Raw genomic sequence first — 20391 nt, 5'->3', positions numbered from 1 at the left:
AATAATAAATACAAAAATAAAGGACAGTGTGAGTTGGTCATGTCAGCAGTGTAAGGAAGATGGAGAAGTAGGCATGATTCAGTGCATGTAATGCAAATGTTGGGTAGATGACCTATGAGCTGGAGTGGAAAGTAAAATTAAATAATACTTATGTGATATCTGTGTTTAAACTAACCGAAACTCGATATGCCAATATAAGCAACTTAATTTGTGAAAATTTTATGTTTTGTTCCCTACGTGTAATTTCATTATGTGTTACTATGGAAGTAACGTTACAATTGTAGTTTGCAATCTGTTATTGTGACCTTTTGTTACATTATTCCATGGATTTATTATATCGTCGCTGACATCTCATGCCAAGTGTGACTTACGCTACAGCGAGTACTGATTAGGAAATCAGGCGCCTTAATCACACCGAAGGCTGAAAACTTATTTTATGATAAGATTTGTATATTTATGTAGAAGTTGATTGATAGCTTAGAAAATAAAGATTCAGTATACGCAGAACGAGTTGTGTTATATAAATTACCTATCAAATACAGTAATTCTTCGTTACGAGGTAGACTTAGGGGACATTACCCTACATAACCCAGAGCAAGCTATGACCCTACATCGATCCCTGTGGTCTGCAGTGATTATCTCCCATTCTGGAGATATTTGTTCATTGCGTGCATTCCCTGTGATTCCTAATGTACACACTTTTGGTTAGATGGGATGAAAACTAGTTACCTGCAATACCTCTGCTATCACAGTATTTGAGTGTCATAGTAGTCACGATTATTGAGAGAGGTATGTGGGACATAGTTGCGATTAATTCTGACAAACGTTGGGTTCCCGCACATCCGTGAGGAAGAGAGCCTTGTTTTCCGCAAACAGCGTGCGGAGAAAAATGAACGGCCTTGAGCGCGTGCCTGCTCGTGCTTTATGCGTGTCGTTAGTTACGCGAGACATAAATGACTCATAAAACAGCGGCGGCCGTACGTTGAATGCGTTTCAGAGGCGGAAGGGAACGGCGGCGCAACAGAGTATGGGCACGCACGACATATGTCCGATGCATTCGTCTGCTGGGTGCCCCCCACTGTCGTAGGTGTCCATTAACAGAGCTGACTATGTTTGAAACACCTCGATAATCGGTATTTTTCAGGAAAATAGAATTTACCACAGAAGTCCGGTAAATCTGTAGGCACATTGGGTTCCGAGCAAATTTAGACACAGTTGAGCCGTTTGTTGAATGAGGGAAATGTTCTGAATCATTTAGTCACAAAGTAAGCTGATAGTATGCTTCGGAGAAATGGGTTGCGAAACCGCGTGAGGAAACGTTGTAATATTCGTCACTCGGTCGTCGCTCCCTCCATTGTGGTCGCCATCCTCGGGAAACTTAATTACTGCCTATCGGTTCTGGGGCTCAGGATCAGATCTACTACATTGCATGATTTTTAGAGGCACGAACTGTAAAGTGCGCAGAGGAGTAGCTGCGAATTCGCCATTCAGACAAACGGAAAGGCTTTTTGTGCATCAGCGTTGAAAATTCAGGCTTTATTTCTGTTTTACTAATTTTCACGCTTCAAGCCGACAATGACCTTAATGTGAGAAGCGTTCGATTTAAAACATGGTGTGTCAGCGCTATCTACATTTCAGTAACAACAATTCGATGCTTGTTCCTGCAAACATCTCTCATATACTTTTTATTGCACAGTCACATACATCATGTGATCAAAAGTATACGGACACCTGCCTGAAAATGACCTACAAGTTCGTGGGACCCTTCATCGCTAATGCTGGAATTCAGTATGGTGATGGCCCACCCTTAGCCTTGATGACAGCTTCCACTCTCGCAGGCATACGTTCAATCAGGTGCTGGAAGGTTGCTTGGGGAAGGGCAGCCCATTCCTCCCGGAGTGTTGCACTGAAGAGAGGTTGGTTGGTTTTGGGGAAGGAGACCAGACAACGAGGTCATCGGTCTTATCGGTTTAGGGAAGGACGGGGAAGGAAGTCGGCCGTGCCCTGTGAAAGGAACCATCCCGGCAATTGCCTGGAGCGATTTAGGGAAATCACGGAAAACCTAAATCAGGATGGCCGGACGCGGGATTGAACCGTCGTCCTCCCGAATGCGAGTCCAGTGTCTAACCACTGCGCCACCTCGCTCGGTACACTGAAGAGAGGTATCGATGTCGTTCGGTGAGGCCTGGCGCAAAGTCGGCGTTCCAAAACATCCCAAAGGTGTTCTGTAGGATTCAGGTCAGGACTCTGTGCAGGCCAGTCCATTACAGGGGTGTTATTGTCATGTAACCACTACGCCACAGGCAGTGCTAAGAACATTTGTTCGATCGTATTGAAAGATGCAATCGCCATCCCCGAATTGCTCTTCAACAGTGGGAAGCAGGAAGGTGCTTAAAACATCAATGTAGGCCTGTGCTGTGATAGTGCTACGCAAAACAAGGCGTGCAAGCCGCCTCCATGAAAAACACGGCCACACCATAACACCACCGCATCCACATTTTACCGTCGTCACTACACACGCTGGCAGATAACATTCACGGGACATTCGCCATACCCACACCCTGCCATCGGATCGCCACATTATTACCGTGATTAGTCACTCTACACAATGTTTTTCCACTGTTCAATCGTCCAATGTTTACGCTCCTTACATAAAGAGAGGCGTCGTTTGGCATTTACCGGTGTGATGTGTGGTTTGTGAGCAGCCGCTCGACCATGAAATCCCAGTTTTCTCACCTCCAGCCTAACTGTGATAGTACTTGCAGTAGATCCTGACGGAGTTTGGAATTCCTGTGTGATGGTCTAGATAGATATCTGCCTATTACATATCACGACCCTCTTCAACTGTCGGCGGTTTCTGTCAGTCAACAGACGAGGTCGGCCTGTACGCTTTTGTGCTGTACGTGTCCCTTCACGTCAGAAACAGTGGACCTAGGGACGTGTAGGAGTGTGGAAATATCGCGTACAGCCGTATGAGATATGTGCCACCCAATCACCTGATCACGTTCGAAGTCCGTCAGTTCCGTGGAGCGCCCCATTCCGCTCTCTCGCGATATCTAATGACTGATATGGAGTACCTGGCAGTAGGTGGCAGCACAATGCACCTCATATGAAAAAAGTATGTTTTTAGGGTTGTCAGGATACTTTTGATCATATAGTGTAGCATGCCACAGAATGGCGACAGACAACAGGAATTTCCAGGGGTGACAATACCTTGTAATCTACAAATTAAACTGTAAATCCTTGATGGATTCGAATATTGTACATAAATAAAAATTTTAATGTTAATTTTTTCAAAATCACGTGTTTCCCAAAGTTCTTGACACATTGTTTTGAAATTGTGAAACTATTGCATTTTAATACAGTTGTGTGTTTTAGATCCTATTTCTTTAACGTATAATGTATAATATATACATGTAACTTTTTGAAGTTTTCAGTAAGAAGGTTTCCTTATCATTAAATTTATAAAAATATATGATATATATATTTAAATTAGGTATATTACAAAAACTCGAGCGGTGAATTGTTGTTTCAAAATTTTAAAAGCATTTGAGCAAGAACTTTTCGAAGCTTTGCGATTAACAGCATTGACAGGTTCTGTATGAGTACCGGCACAAAAAACGTTGATGTTCGCTTCCTCAAAAATCACAAATTTCCGAATGTTCTTCACGGTCGGCTTTGAAATTTTGACACAACACTGAATCCGAATACACATGTGTTTGTATGTACGTACTGCAGCGGCATCTGATACACATGTAATTTATATGAAATAAAAGGGGAAACATTATAAAAATGTAAATGTTGGATTATTTCAAATCGTTAATATCCGAATGTACTTGACAGATTGCTTTGAAATTTTGATACAACGTTGAATTCTAATGCTGGCGTATTTTTGGGTACATAATTCTTTAACATAACTTTTTTTACACAAAAGTACGCATCGAAACAAGAAAAGTCCAGTAAACGTGTGCCCGGAAACTCTTACTTTCAGAAATAAAGATGTGTCTGTAGGAAGTGCTGCGCTACGCTTGGTTAATTGGGGCGCATTATCTGGACATTGTCTACATTGCTGGAGGCTGTGCCATTGCAGCAACGACAGTAAGCATTGTTACGAAAAAAAAATCTCAAAATGTTGCTCTTCGATTATTCATTTCAAATTTTTACATGTTGCTGTAATAAGCTTAGAGCAACATTGTTAGCACACAGAAAACTTGTTTTCTCTTAGTGGTTTACGATTAGAATATTCCTACTGAATCTGAATTTGCCGGCCACTGTGGCCGAGTGGTTCTAGGCGCTTCAGTCCGGAACCGCGCTGCTGCTACGGTCGCAGGTTCGAATCCTGCCTCGGGCATGGATGTGTGTAATGTTTTTAGGTTGTATGTATTGTATTGTATTGTATGCTAACCGGGGACCTAGAAACGACGTAAAGGCTCCGTCCACGTCGCAGCCGCAGTGGTCCATAATCCCAAGACGACTACTGCAGTCTAGAGAGCCTGTATACAGAGAGAGTGGCCATAGGTGAAGTTGCCCATGATTGGTTGATTAGCTTTGGCAGAAAAATGGCGCCAAACGTCTCACGCGCTTCCTATGTTCGCCGTGCTTTTGAGTTGAATTGAAGGTCAGAGGACTTTTGGAAACGATTAAAAGTTATTTGAATTATTGAGAGACTTGTTATGCGTTGTGAATGCATGTTCGATTTAGTTGTATGTCGTTTTTAGTACCTAAGTAGCGTTTGCGATCTTAAATACTAGTTGAAATAATGAAGCGTTTTGTGATGAAGTCTACATGTTTGAAGTAAACACGTTAGTAATTGTACAGTATTGTTTTTGACATCTGTAATTCGGTCTTCAGACGTTCGTAAACGATGCCAGGTTGTGCTACATTTGGTTGTTCCAATAGAGGCGAAGGTGGATTTCGCATGTTAGCATTTCCACGCAATGAAGAAAGACGAAAGCAGTGGGAAGTCGCAGTCAACGGGGCTGACATAAATCAAACAGGAGCCTTCTGGAAACCAACCACGTACTCTTATCTATGCGAAGTAAGTCGTTTTTCCTTTTTACTACATATAAAACAACTTAAATTTGAAAACAGACCAGTAAATTGGCTGTGTGAAAATTATTATAACACATTATTCTTATAAACAAAGGCATTTAACGAATGATTTCGCCATATTGTCTTGTGCTTTTGATTCGGTGAGTGTGTACTCCACTGCTGGCCATTCAAAAGTCCCGCCCGCAGTTTGGCAGAAAAATGGCCGCCGTATCGTCCGGTTGGCCACTCTCTCCCTATACAGGCTCTCTACTGCAGTCCAATTCACTACTCCGCCGCCCCACACCGAACCCAGGGTTATTGTGCGGTTCGGTCCCCGGTGGACCCCCCAGGGAACGTCTCACACCAGACGAGTGTAACCCCTATGTTTGCGTGGTAGAGTAATGGTGGTGTACGCGTACGTGGACAACTTGTTTGCGGAGCAATCGCCGACGTAGTGTAACTGAGGCGGAATAAGGGGAACCAGCCTGCATTCGCCGAGGCAGATGGAAAACCGCCAAAAACCATCCACAGACTGGCCGGTTCACCGGACCTCCACACAAATCCGCCGGGCGGATTCGTGCCGGGGACCAGGCGGTCTTCGGGTTAGTTAGGTTTAAGGAGTTCTAAGTCTAGGGGACTGATGACCTCAGATGTTAAGTCCCATAGTGCTTAGAGCCATTTGAATCTGAATTTGCAGGTTGGAGGAGGAGATGGACAGTGGGGTGGCAGAGAATGGATATAGAAAACGGGAAGGATGGAATGAACAGGGAGAGTGGGCAGGAGAAGATGGAGAGGAGACGATGGACAGTGAGAGAGGGATGGAGGAAGAGACAGACAAAGAAAGGGGGGTGGAAAGAGAGAGGAGAGAAGGAGATTAGGACGTATTTCCAATTCCCATACAAATTAGAAACGTGTGCTATTTTCCATTTAAGCAAACTGAGCCACAGCAAAGCGTCGCCGGGTACAGCTAATCAACAGTAAGTTGTGTGGCAACGTGAAAAGTTTCATTGCGGTTGCGAAAACAGAGTAAAACTTGCTCTCACACAAAGAAAACTTTGTTGAAAGGATACATCCCTTTAAGAATGAGCGCAAAATGTTAAAACGGGAGACGCGACCACGCGCGCGCGTGTTGTGGCGATTAGGTGCAACCACGGCCGGGCCGGCCTGTTTTGACAGCTGAGAAGCCGCGGAGGCCACCCTGGGCTGAACTCTGGCTCTCGCTGTGTCATCAATAGATGGCGGCAGTCTTTCAGCTTCGGTGGCTGGCGGACGCTCAGCGGACCCACCAGCATGCACATTTTAAAGTATGAAGCGTTTTACCAGCTAATGTAAATGTCGTGTGACTAGGGCCTCTCGTCGGATAGTCCATTCGGCGGGTGCTAATCTTTCGATTTGACGCCACTTCGGCGACTTGCGTGTCGATGGGGATGAAATGGTGATGATTAGGACGACACAACACCCAGTCCCTGAGCGGAGAAAATCTCCGCCCCAGTCGGGAATCGAACCCAGGCCCTTAGGATTGACATTCTATCGCGCTGACCACTCAGCTACCGGGGGCGGACTACCTGCTGATATGCTCCTATCGTAAGAGACGATAAAGCAATGTGATTCTGGTTTTAATATTCTGCGTAGTTTCCCACTTTCTATATAAAGTACGGAACAGAACATTTTTAATGTTTTCAGGACAGCTGTTCAGTCTGCGTTTTTACCAGTAGTCACCCAGTCACAGTTGCGTGATACTTTATTTTAGTTATAATTTACTTACTGTACTTGGATGTTAACAAAGGATTTTACAGATTGACTATGGACAGTATCTTTTGTATTTTACGCTTCTGCGCAGAAGTGTGTGTGAGCAAGTGAACGAGAAAGGAGCATAATGAATCAGCTTCTCATTCATCGTATTCGGCTACTCCTCCTCTATTCATGGATTAGGCAACTGCACCTGTTCCGCTGAACAAGATCAATTCATCTCTTGCGTGGTCTTCCACTCTGTCAAGTCCCTCTAAGTTTGTAGTCAAGAATTTCTTTGGAAGTATTTTTTCCTAATTCTATCAACATGTTGCCAGCATCTGTTTCTGTTCTTATTTATTACCTTTTTGACTGAATCATCTTGTAACTCATTCCTAAAGTTTTCATTTATGAAGTAATTGTGCTCCCCTTTAACGCTACGTAGAAATCTCATTTCCGCAACCTGTCTCCTGCTCTTATCCTCAGAACTCAGATTTCAGATTCATAGAGCTTAGTAGATACTGCCATGACAAGTCAATAAAGGAGAAAGCCGAAGGATTAGTTTTAATTTTTAAAACCCAATATTAAACATTCCGCGTCATTGGGCTGGAATGATGTGTTAACAGCACTGACGGCCCCGATTTCAAGCGTCATATATAGGTTGTCCCTGGAGAAATGTTCAGCAATCGGGATATGTAAATTCGAAGAAAAAAAAATCTAATGAATGTGTGCACTTAAATGCATACCGTTAAGACTACAGGCACTTCTTCAGTAGAAGAGATGACTATGAGCAGTTGTTCAGTAGAAATGATGTGATTTATGGTGTAAGTAGGCTGTTTAGGTTTTTATGTTGGTAACGCCATGTAGCGCTCTGTATGAAAATCACTGACTGTGCTGTGTGCAGTCTGTGGCTGGTTGGCATTGTTGGAATATTCGCTATTGTAGCGTTGGGCAGTTGGATGTGAACAGCGCGTAGCGTTGTGCAGTTGGAGGTGAGCCGCCAGCAGTGGTGGATGTGGAGAGAGAGAGAGAGAGAGAGAGAGAGAGAGAGAGAGAGAGATGCCAGAGTTTTTAGAGCAGACGATCTGGAAGTGTGTCCGTCAGAAAAAGGAAATTTGTTTATATATATATATATATATATATATATATATATATACTTCTGAACGCTATTAAGGTAAATACATTGTTTGTTCTCTATCAAAATCTTTCATTTGCTAACTATGCCTATCAGTAGTTAGTGCCTTCAGAAGTGAGAATCTTTTATTTAGCTGGCAGTATTGGCGCTCGATGTATTGCAGTAGTTCGAGTAACGAAGATTTTTGTGAGGTACGTGATTCATGAAAGGTATAGGTTATTGTTAGTCAGGGCCTTTCTTTTGTAGGGATTATTGAAAGTCAGATTGCGTTGCGCTAAAAAATATTGTGTCAGTTTAGTGGTGATCAGAATATGTAAAGAGAGAAATGTCTGAGTACGTTCAGTTTTACTCTGCTGTTTGACAATCAAATAACGTAGAAGTTTACCAGCACAGTCATTCTTAATTTTTCAAAGGGGACGTTTCAATAATATGGAAGATGAACAAGTGCTCATTGCTCTTGAGGTAAATATTTTAGAGCCCATGTGCACTAGACATCTTTGCTTCAAATAATGGTCCCTGTCATATCCCTGAATATCGACCATTCCTCCTGACACACCTATATGTAAAACTATACCACACCATACATACCTTACCATCCCATACTACTGTCGATGGGATATTAAATAGTTTTCTTCCTTTTTGCTCTCTATTTGGTTCGGTATGTCCTTGCATCGATCTTACTTGCTAGCTCACCCAATAAGGTATGTGGAAAAAGAACAGCATAGCAACGCAGAATAGCAAAATACTCGCTGAAAAACTATTTATGGAAGTAAAGACATTACGCAAGGTAAATGATACGTCCGAAGCCGTGGCGAGAAGATTTCAAGTAACATGCCACACACGTTCACAAACGGAGATCGTGGAACCATTAAGCGGCACCCTCAGGAACGAGTGTGACTGGGGTCTCCCAGCAGAATGAAAGTGAAATTGCCTCGGCAGAAACCTGTTTCGTATTGTACAGGACAGGCGCGTAAAACGGAATGGGGTCAATCCAGAGAAATGGGGACACCGTCAGTTGAAATACGGCCGGATGATGGGGTCTGGAGAGTCGGATTCTGGCGCGCACTCCGCGCACAATGTCCCGAGGGCGCGTTGTTTGGTGGAGTGGGCTCAGCTGCGACCAGAAAAGGTCTGGCATTTCTCGCCCGCTCCCGGCAGGTCGTAAATCTGCGGTCGGCGCGTGGGCAGCCGGGGCTGCGTGGAGTGCGGGAGGGAGAAAGGGAGGGGGGGGGAGCTGCTGTCGGTAAATCGCCGGAGCAGCGCCGAGCGACCAATCACGGCCCAGCGCGGCGCACAATGAGCCGTAAACAACACCGAGCCGCAGTCTTCCTGGCGGATGACCAGCGCTCCTCAGCGGGAGAAAACAGTGGCCGCGGGTCGGGACACACGCTGGACGTGAACTCTCTCCGGCTATGAAGTAAGCGGCAGAACCTGCCCTTAGACAGAGGATTGCAAAACCCTTTATTGTATTAGATTGGTGCATAGCTTCGTAGCGTTTTTGTTTCACATGTTGGTATTCCGGTTATTATGGGAGCGTTTATTGATTGTCCTCTTTTTTTTATTTGTAGTTCACTGTTGCTACTTGAGTTTACATTTTGTCATTTTATCATTTAGAGATAGTGAGCAGAGCAGTGGACGCTAGAAAATGGAGTGCCAAGTGGAGAAATCAGAACATTTCTGACATATTCTTCTGCTTCAGTTCATTAGAGGGATGGCAGCAGCGGAGGCAGCACAAACATCTGCTCCACACTTAGGGATAATGCCATTAGACTGAGCATTTGTTTCAAGGAGGATCGTTTTGACAATGACTCTCCACGTTCAGGAAGCCCTTCGGGGTTTGATGAAGGTCGTTTAAAGGCATTAATACACGTCAGTGTACTCGATAACTGACAAATGTCACGAACTGTGATTATTCCAGCATCGCGTGACATTTACAATCAATGAGGAAAGTTCAAAAATCATGTGTACGGACACCGCATGCTCTAAGCCCAAATCACAAAAATCAGTGGATTGTCGCACGTGACAAGTGCCGAGCGGTTCTAGGCGCTTCAGTCCGGAACCATGCCGTTGCTACGGTCGCAGGTTCTAATCCTGCCTCGGGCATGGATGTGTGTGATGTCCTTGGGTTAGTTAGGTTTACGTAGTTCTAAGTCTAGGGGACTCATGACCTCAGACATTAAGTCCCACAGTGCTTAGATCCATTTTTTTGTCACACGTGCATCTCTACTTGCTCGTCATCACTTGGCTCGTGAACGATACCGACCATCCTGTGCCGTTACATACAACGAGAAATTGAGTTTTCATGATACATAAGAAAATAAATGAATGGATCATCCCAAACAGAGCAGGTAGTCCCCGTACAAAGACCTGCGCGCATCCACAAAAGATAATGATACGCGTCTAGTGCAACAGAGACGGTGTCGTTTGCTAGAAATTGTTTCCTCGAAGTGTGGCTATTACTGCTGAAATTTACTGTCAACAACTTAGACGTCTTGCTCAGACGCAGTCCAAGAACAACAACCAGGAAGACTGCGTGAAATGATGCTACTCCGTTATAACGCCCGCCCGCATTTTGATCGACTGACGAAAAACGTTGTACAGGTGTTGGATTGGGAAATCATTCCGCACCCACCTTATTCACCTGATCTTCTGCCCTCAGATTTTCATATTTTCTGCTCTTTATCGAAAAACCTTCAAGGCACTTCCTTTCTGGATGAAAATGCTCTCCGAATATGGTTCGACGGATTCTTCGCTTCAGAAACACGTGATTTACACAGTTGTTCAAATGAAAATTTACCCCAGCGTTGGCAGACTATTGTAAATAGTGAGGAAGAATACATTACTGATGACTTAAATCTTTGTTATGTGTATCTGTTGTGTTTATTAAACTTACGGAGAAATGCTATGAACTTATGCCCCGATCCAATATATAATTACACGACTGCAGAACAATCACTGCAGGCAATCACTTCCGTAAAATATCTAGAAGTATCCCTGCGGAGCCATATAAGGTGGAACAACTACATAAATTGAAACTTCCTGGAAGATTAAAACTGTGTGTCGGACCGAGACTCGAACTCGAGATCTTAGCCTTTCGCGGGCAAGTGCTCTACCATCTGAGCTACCCAAGCACGACTCATGTCCCGTCCTCACAGCTTTAGTTCTGTCAGTACCTCGTCTCCTACCTTCCAACTACATAAATTGATCGCGAATAAGGCAGGTGCCAGAATAATTGGCAGCCCATCAACAAAGGAAGCACCTTACAAATCACTCTTTAGAATAATACTTGAATATACCTTATCGGTCTGGAACACGTACCAGATAAAGATGATGGTGGAAAAAGTGTAAGTAGGCTGCTTATGTTTTTTTTGGTAACGCCACCTCTGCATGAAAATCACTGGTTGTGCTGTGTGCAGTCTGTGGCTGCTTTGCATTGTTGTAATACTCGCCATTGTAGTGTTAGGCAGCTGGCTGTGAACAGCGCGTAGCGTTGGCAGTTGGAGGTGAGCCGCCAGCAGTGGTGGATGTGGGGAGAGAGATGGCGCAGTTTTGAAATTTGTCATGAACTGCTCTATATATATATATATATATATATATATATATATATATATATATGATGATATCAAGGTAAATACATTGTTTGTTCTCTATTAATATCTTTCATTTGCTAACTATCCCTATCAGTAGTTAGTGCCTTCCATAGTTTGAATCTTTTATTTAGTTGGCAGTTGTGGCGCTTGCTGTATTGCAGTAGTGGGAGTAACCGAGATTTTTGTGAGGTAAGTGATTTGTGAAAAGTACAGGTTAATGTTAGTCAGGGCCATTCCCTTGTAGAGATTATTTAAAGTCAGATTGCGTTGCGCTAAAAATATTGTGTGTCAGGTTAAGCACAGTCTTATAAAATTGTTCAAGGGGACGTTTCATATGGCGACCCTGCCAGGATTCGAATCTGGAATCTTCTGATTTTTTTCTTGTAGTTTGTGTAATTAGTGTAGCTATTGTTTATTGCTAGCGCGTAATTGTAGAGAGAATCTCCTTTGTAGTTGCAGTCTTTCATTGTTGTACAGTAAAACAGTTGTGGCATGCATGTAGATTTGCACCAAGTATTTCGCAGCTGCAATTAACTAGATATTATTTTCAGTGTTATGTCAATATGTTCTCTTATTTTGCTCTTCAAATTGTGCTTTTCTGTGTTATCGTGTGAAATATTGTGACAATAATGGCGTGTGAAAAACGTAATACTAGGCTCCAAAGTAAACTGAGAAATGACAGTGAAAACGAAAGCAGTGTGTTAGCGCCACCGAGTAATGAATTAACTGATGTTCAAAGTAGTAATTTGGTAATTGTGCATAGGGAAATGGAGCGGGCTGCAAATAATGGTGTAGACAGTGAAACAGGTAGTGAACAGGGAAGCATTATCGATCGATCGGTCGGCAACAGCTCGCCTCAGGAATCGGGAATGTCAGAACACAATATTGCAAATACTGTAGACTCAGGTTTTAGGTTCTCACCGTTTTCTCACATGAGTCAAGACACATTTTCCGCTTGTCAAAATGTGAATGTTGCTGGTGCAAATTCACTGCCGAAAAGCACTGAGGAACATGTTTCAGACACCAGTGCATTGTTATTACAGTTAATGCAACAAATGGGACAAAAGCTTCAAAAGTTAGACATAATGGAACAAAATCTTCAACAGTTAGGCACAATGGAACAAAATCAGAGACAAACACAGCAACAGCTTCAAAAGTTAGACTCATTGGAACAAACTCTTGAACAAACACGTGAAGATTTAACTACTGAGTTACATAACATTGAATCGAAATGTCAAAAAGCCTGTAATGCGTAAAAACACAAATTTGTGAGCATTTTCAACCTATTTTTTCGCGTCATGAAAATGCATTACAGAATCACGAAGCAGCTATAAAGGAACTGCATACTATTGTTCATGAAAATCACGACACTTTGCAAGCTAAAATTGACTCAGTTGCATCTACCGATTCGGTTACGCAACTTGTAAAAACTCAAGAAAACTTAAAAGGACACAGCAGATACGATTTCAACACAAATGGACACTCTGAAACTTGGTTCAGAAAAACACACTGAGGAAATAAGTACACTATCGGAGAAAGTAACCGAACTTTCGGATCAGTTCACTAACTTATCTGCAAAGGTAGATGATGATCTGAATGAAACAAGACCTGTAGCCATCACTTACACAGAAGAGTATGAACAAATTAAGAAATTCAAACAAAATCAGAATCAAATTAATACGCAATACAAAAGAGAAATCCGGGAAGTACAAGATCAGTTGTCACAAGTAATACAAAAATTTCATATTTCAGAGGACACTCGCGCTCCAACACGGGAAGAGGAACATAGAAATACGGAACAGCCACAAAATAATAACACAGCGCATTTCGGAAATTATGAAAGAAGTTGGCAAGGTGCACCGAATTTTGAAATGGAACCGCCGAAACGACGTAACAATGACCGATATGCGACTCGCCGACATGATGATTTTGACTATAAGCTGTTCATTACTACACGTAAATTTAAAACATTTAAGAATTCTGGCCACAAGCGTGGCTCCATCAATTCTCTCATTGTTTTCCTCCCAACTGTTCATTAGAGCACAGATTAGAATTTATGTGTGGCTATTTAGAGAATGAACCAGCTGAAAGAATGCGATCGGTCATTCACGATTTTCACAGTGAAGGAGAATTTTATCATGCCTTCCTCTCAGCATATTGGTCTCAAACTACACAAGAACGAGTAAAACATAGCATCATAATGATGAAACATTTCGAACAATCTGAATTCTCCAGTCTTGTGAAATATTTTGAAGACATGTTGCACAAGAATCAGTACCTGTCAAACCCATACAGCCCCTCAGAACTCATCCGCATTTGCTTAATCAAATTACCTGAACATTTACGACATATTATTTTAGCAGGACGTTGCAAAGAAGACATTGAGGCTTTTCAGGGACTGTTACAAGAACTGGAAATTGACACTGACAATCAGGGAACGCGGAAACAGGAGCACAACAATTACAGGTCACATCCGTCACATTTCCGCGATGAAAGAAATAATAACTGGACGCGACAAGGCTATTCTCACAACATAAATCGTGACCAAAACAGACACCACCCGTATAACAACTGTTGGCAGAATAGTAATTATTACAGGGAAAGATCACCTCTCCGCGGTAATGACTATCACAGAGACAATCAGAGAAACAGACAATATGGGAACCAAAACAATTATTATTACGAGAAACAGAATAACTTTAGACGCAACGGTCCAGCGCGCAGTTACGATGCAGGGAGAAATTCTCCACCACTTAACCGACAAGAAAGAAACCATAGGAACTACGGACATGACGATAGACGATATGATCGTAACGACAGACCTGAATTGCATCAGAACTGGCGGGATTTAAACAGGGCAGGGCCTTCTCGGCAAGGTGAATTTGTAGAAGTTAGGTCTCCTAATCCCAATAACGGCGCGCGCCAACAAAGAGACAGATAATGACTCGCACAGCAGGCAGCCGCGTGCGCCTGCTAGCTCCAAGAAAAATAACATAAGACGCTAGCCTTGAGAAAAATTTTAGCATTCTTTACCGATGTATAAAACATGACAATTGCTTTTCAGTTGAAAGTCTGAGTACTATGAAGAGTAAAGGTTTATACCACATTTCACATGTAAAACCGTTTATTGAAAGATAATCTGTTTTTTAACTTTGTCTTTGCCATAAAACTTTTCACTTCACATTTCTAGTATGCTTTGTCAGACTTAAGAAACTGTTAACATGCAACAATGGTTGAAGTTAAATATCCAGTCTAGAACCTAGGGAACATTTTTAAACAGAAATTGCGAATGCATTGTTATTGTGAACAGACGACACAGTGTTATTGTGTGTGTACGTTCTTGCTTGTTAGTTGCTCGATTACGTAACGACTATAAGGCTCACATACTTAGAACATTTACCAGTACTGCTAATGAGATTTTAATGCAACATTTTGGTTTATTTGAAAATGCATTCTGAATTTAAAGTGCTTTCTAAGAGATACTAGATGACACAGAGGTTAGTTTATGTGACAGCTACACGATTTATATCATGACGCTACTAATGAGTGACAATTTACAATGTTGCTTTTGCGGTGTATCTGTTTTATATCTGCACAGTTTTCTGTTTTATTCTGGAAAGTAAAACATGTTTTAGTAGTAACTTTTGTGGTATAGGTACAATGAGACAGCCTTTTCCGTAGCACAACAATACGTTACAGTAGAGTACTTTCTTCATCACAACAATAAGCGTAATAACTAAGATATCTATACGCAAGGCATTTCACTTTCGTTTATGATGAGGTAAGTACATTGACTTCAGCAGAACTTTGCTTACAGAGGACGATAACTACGACACTTCCACAGAATTATCTTACAGCAAGACGCACATTTAGCGCTACAGGACACGCATTTGAGAGATTAATTTTGTACCTAAGCCATTTATTTTTCAAGATTTTTGAATTGCAAAGAAGGTTTTCCGTGATACATTTCATTCCATTGCTGTAATCTGTAACACCTGAGGGTATAATTACATTAATCCTCATGGGGGTATACGCCAACTTTGTGTACCATGTGTGTGGCAAGCACAAGGAGCCCTAGCTAATATGGTATTTGCTTACACAACTTTACACATCGGTACCATATTTCTCTAACACATAATTACACAGCTATCTGATCATTTAACTGAGAGATAAACATTTTTTTTACTACATCAGTGACATATGTTTACGCAATTTCACAGTTGGGTAATTTCACACTTATGAAATTTTATTTTGTCTGTACTTTGTGAACTGTTCATATTTTTTCGGAACCATTGTGATACTATGAGAGCTTTGAATGATGTATTTGGTAAGGGAGCATGATTTTAAAGTACATTTGAGGTAGATGACACTTTTCACATGGGCAGAGAATTTTTTAGGTTTTGAAATTATTGGAGGAAGCTACGACGTTTTTGAGATTTGACTGAGGTTTTATGATGTTATTATTACGGCGACTATGTGCATTATGTTGTTGAGGTATGTTTATTATCAATGAGATGATGCTATATGAGGAATCTGATTATGCTACGTATGTTACGATGAAATATTGAAGTGTCGACGAATATGTATATGTATAATAAGGTAAGGAGTAATGAATAGTGTTTAGGGACTGTGGTTTGTGAAAAAGGATGTTGGAAACCAAGAATCGTACTTTAAGAGTTATGAAATGTGTGTAAATGCGTGAATGTATCACAATGCTGGCGAAAAATTTTTGGACACTGTTATATTTATAGGATTTTGTTTCTACACATTTGCAACGCAAATTCTTGACCTGTGAAATATTTTTATATGAGACTGTCACTGTAGCGGAAACTGCTGTCGTAAATCTTTCCGTACGAAAGTTAAGTGACCACCTGCACGTAATGCGTCGCGGGCACCCAGCTGTCAGACGCCTGGAGAAAAAGCCATTATTGCGAACCCTTTTCAGCGGCACAGGTAAAAAAAAAAGGAGGCCATTATCCTCGCTATTGACGTTCCTTTGTAGAAAGCATCGCAAAAACGACACGGTCGAACTTGAAAACATATGATTACAGTGTGGAGCTCTTAATTTATGATATTTCCTGAAATGAAATGATGAGAAACATTTCACATATATTGTCTTTCTAGTTGAAAGATTGTTTACTGCACTATGAAATGCCATATGGCTAGTGAATGACGTTTCACGCCTTGCTTTGCTCATTTCGTTTAATATCTAGTTTCTAGCTGCACTGCAGCATTGGTTAAAATAAAATTTTATAGATGTACTAATATAAATATTTTCTGTCTACAGATCGAGTAAATAATAATTTTTTTTAAAAAAAATGAGGGAGCACAAAAAGACATTTACCTTCACAGGAACTGTATACATAATTTTCTTTTCAACTACTTGGTAATTTTTTTGGTAGAGTAAGTTATCGTGATGCATCACTCTAGTGTTAAGATGTGACATAGATATTAGACATGGCCATTTTTAGTGTAATATTTTTTTCTGCTTGAGGTCTAGGTTTAAATTTCATTTTCTGCTGCTGTTTGCCAGGCATAGTGTTGTTGAATTTGAATTTGTGTTACTCTGCTAAGCCAGATTTATTTTTCTTGTTTGCTGCGCATTGCCTCATATTAGTTGTAATGTGAATTGCTTCGTAATTTAGATTTACTGTAGCTTGCTTTGCAAATTTCCATTTTTTTTGTCATTGCTGTTTGTGTTAATTGTTTTGTGCTGCTGCATTGCCTCGTCCCTTAGTTTAATATCTGAGCTCAGTAGATTTAAGTTAGCTTAAGAGGGGGTAGACTATATAAGAACCTAACTATGGAGAATAGGGAAAGAATGCTTTGAAAGTTATATGAAAACAATTTGGGCCTAAATGAGTATTGTACAATGAGCCATATTTATTTTGAAAGAAATATGGTTAGAATACAGAAAAGAGGTACAGATAGGACTTTTTGGGAATAATGATGAACGAAGGGAGTTCTTCCAAAAACAAAAAAGGTTTTGTTCGCAAAATACTGCAGTACCAAAAGTTACACTGAAAACGAACCCTGTCCTTTCCATTGTGTTATCCCCCTATGTGTTTGTGTATCCTTGTGTATTTGTTTTCTTCCTGTCTGTGTAGTTTCATATAATTTTTTTTCTAATACTATTCACTATGATGAGGAATACTGTTATCCTCAAATATAATTGGTATTAATAATATGTTATTTAACTTGTAAATATGCTTAGATATTATTTATTCTGTTTTGTTTTAATGCTCATGTGTGAAGTTGATGTTTCGGTTATTCTGATGTTTTATGTATTTACTTATGTCATAATTCCTGTGACACTGATGTATATGTTTATTTCTATTCTTTTGTAAAGCCCCTAGTCCTACAAATGTTATCTGTATTGTTATGTTCTTTAATGATGTATTTTGTACCTTTGTAATTGTATTCTTCTGTTATAAAATTGTAATTGACACCAGTTCATCATATTATTAACTTGTAAGTTACATTTCACTGCACACGTATCTGTTGGTCATAGTATATGGACAATATGTGAGAAGTAGGGACTGTTAGTGTTTGCACGTGTGTTAATAATTCAGCAAGGGACTGGATAACAGCATTGCTCGTTCTGAGGACAATTCCAAAAACTTTGTGAGTGCACAAGTGGTGGTTCTGGACTTGCTACATTATCCGCAAGACTCTTCAATGGTGATTGTGCACCTGCACAGTCACAACAGATGGCTGCTGGCTATCTCGACAAGGACTACAGTGGGTCTACATCTTTGATGATCCATCAATACCATTATTTCTACAAGGACTGCAGTGGGTCTGCACCTCTGGTGGCCCACCAATACCGTAATCTCTACCAGGACTACAGTGGGTCTGCTCTGTGATGACCTACCCACCAATACTCTTCAAAACTTCGACTGACTCCGCTGTGGGTTTGCTCTGTTGTGGCCCATTACCTGTCAGCATGTCAAGAGTCAGCACTGTCTTTCCGTTGGAAGGACAACGCTACTTCTTCAAGACTGCATGGAAATCCACTACTTCCGTGTGCATTTTCTTTTACTGCTCAGACTTTGAGAAAAACACTGCAATGTGATGAATGATCAGGACTGTCTTTATGGACTGTGAGAAAATTTTAGCTTTTGACCAACATTGTATCAATAAGTGTGTGCATTTGATTTCTTTGTTATTGTAATTACGATTATGAAAAATTTTAACAAATATGTATTGGCCACTGCCCAAACCAATTTGTAAAATTTTTTGTGGGGAGCATGGGAGCTATGTAAGTAGGCTGTTTAGGTTTTTTTTGGTAACGCCACCTCTGTATGAAAATCACTGGCTGTGCTGTGTGCAGTCTGTGGCTGCTTTGCATTGTTGTAATACTCGCCATTGTAGTGTTAGGCAGCTGGCTGTGAACAGCGCGTAGCGTTGGCAGTTGCAGGTGAGCCGCCAGCAGTGGTGGATGTGGGGAGAGAGATGGCGGAGTTTTGAAATTTGTCATGAATATATATATATATATATATATATATATATATATATATATATATATACACTCCTGGAAATGGAAAAAAGAACACATTGACACCGGTGTGTCAGACCCACCATACTTGCTCCGGACACTGCGAGAGGGCTGTACAAGCAATGATCACACGCACGGCACAGCGGACACACCAGGAACCGCGCTGTTGGCCGTCGAATGGCGCTAGCTGCGCAGCATTTGTGCACCGCCGCCGTCAGTGTCAGCCAGTTTGCCGTGGCATACGGAGCTCCATCGCAGTCTTTAACACTGGTAGCATGCCGCGACAGCGTGGACGTGAACCGTATGTGCAGTTGACGGACTTTGAGCGAGGGCGTATAGTGGGCATGCGGGAGGCCGGGTGGACGTACCGCCGAATTGCTCAACACGTGGGGCGTGAGGTCTCCACAGTACATCGATGTTGTCGCCAGTGGTCGGCGGAAGGTGCACGTGCCCGTCGACCTGGGACCGGACCGCAGCGACGCACGGATGCACGCCAAGACCGTAGGATCCTACGCAGTGCCGTAGGGGACCGCACCGCCACTTCCCAGCAAATTAGGGACACTGTTGCTCCTGGGGTATCGGCGAGGACCATTCGCAACCGTCTCCATGAAGCTGGGCTACGGTCCCGCACACCGTTAGGCCGTCTTCCGCTCACGCCCCAACATCGTGCAGCCCGCCTCCAGTGGTGTCGCGACAGGCGTGAATGGAGGGACGAATGGAGACGTGTCGTCTTCAGCGATGAGAGTCGCTTCTGCCTTGGTGCCAATGATGGTCGTATGCGTGTTTGGCGCCGTGCAGGTGAGCGCCACAATCAGGACTGCATACGACCGAGGCACACAGGGCCAACATCCGGCATCATGGTGTGGGGAGCGATCTCCTACACTGGCCGTACACCACTGGTGATCGTCGAGGGGACACTGAATAGTGCACGGTACATCCAAACCGTCATCGAACCCATCGTTCTACCATTCCTAGACCGGCAAGGGAACTTGCTGTTCCAACAGGACAATGCACGTCCGCATGTATCCCGTGCCACCCAACGTGCTCTAGAAGGTGTAAGTCAACTACCCTGGCCAGCAAGATCTCCGGATCTGTCCCCCATTGAGCATGTTTGGGACTGGATGAAGCGTCGTCTCACGCGGTCTGCACGTCCAGCACGAACGCTGGTCCAACTGAGGCGCCAGGTGGAAATGGCATGGCAAGCCGTTCCACAGGACTACATCCAGCATATCTACGATCGTCTCCATGGGAGAATAGCAGCCTGCATTGCTGCGAAAGGTGGATATACACTGTACTAGTGCCGACATTGTGCATGCTCTGTTGCCTGTGTCTATGTGCTTGTGGTTCTGTCAGTGTGATCATGTGATGTATCTGACCCCAGGAATGTGTCAATAAAGTTTCCCCTTCCT

The sequence above is a fragment of the Schistocerca nitens genome, chromosome 7 (genome assembly GCF_023898315.1).
Source record: "Schistocerca nitens isolate TAMUIC-IGC-003100 chromosome 7, iqSchNite1.1, whole genome shotgun sequence".
Lineage (NCBI taxonomy): Eukaryota > Metazoa > Arthropoda > Insecta > Orthoptera > Acrididae > Schistocerca > Schistocerca nitens.
The sequence above is the reverse complement of the archived record's forward strand: the minus strand, read 5'-3'. Positions refer to the sequence as shown.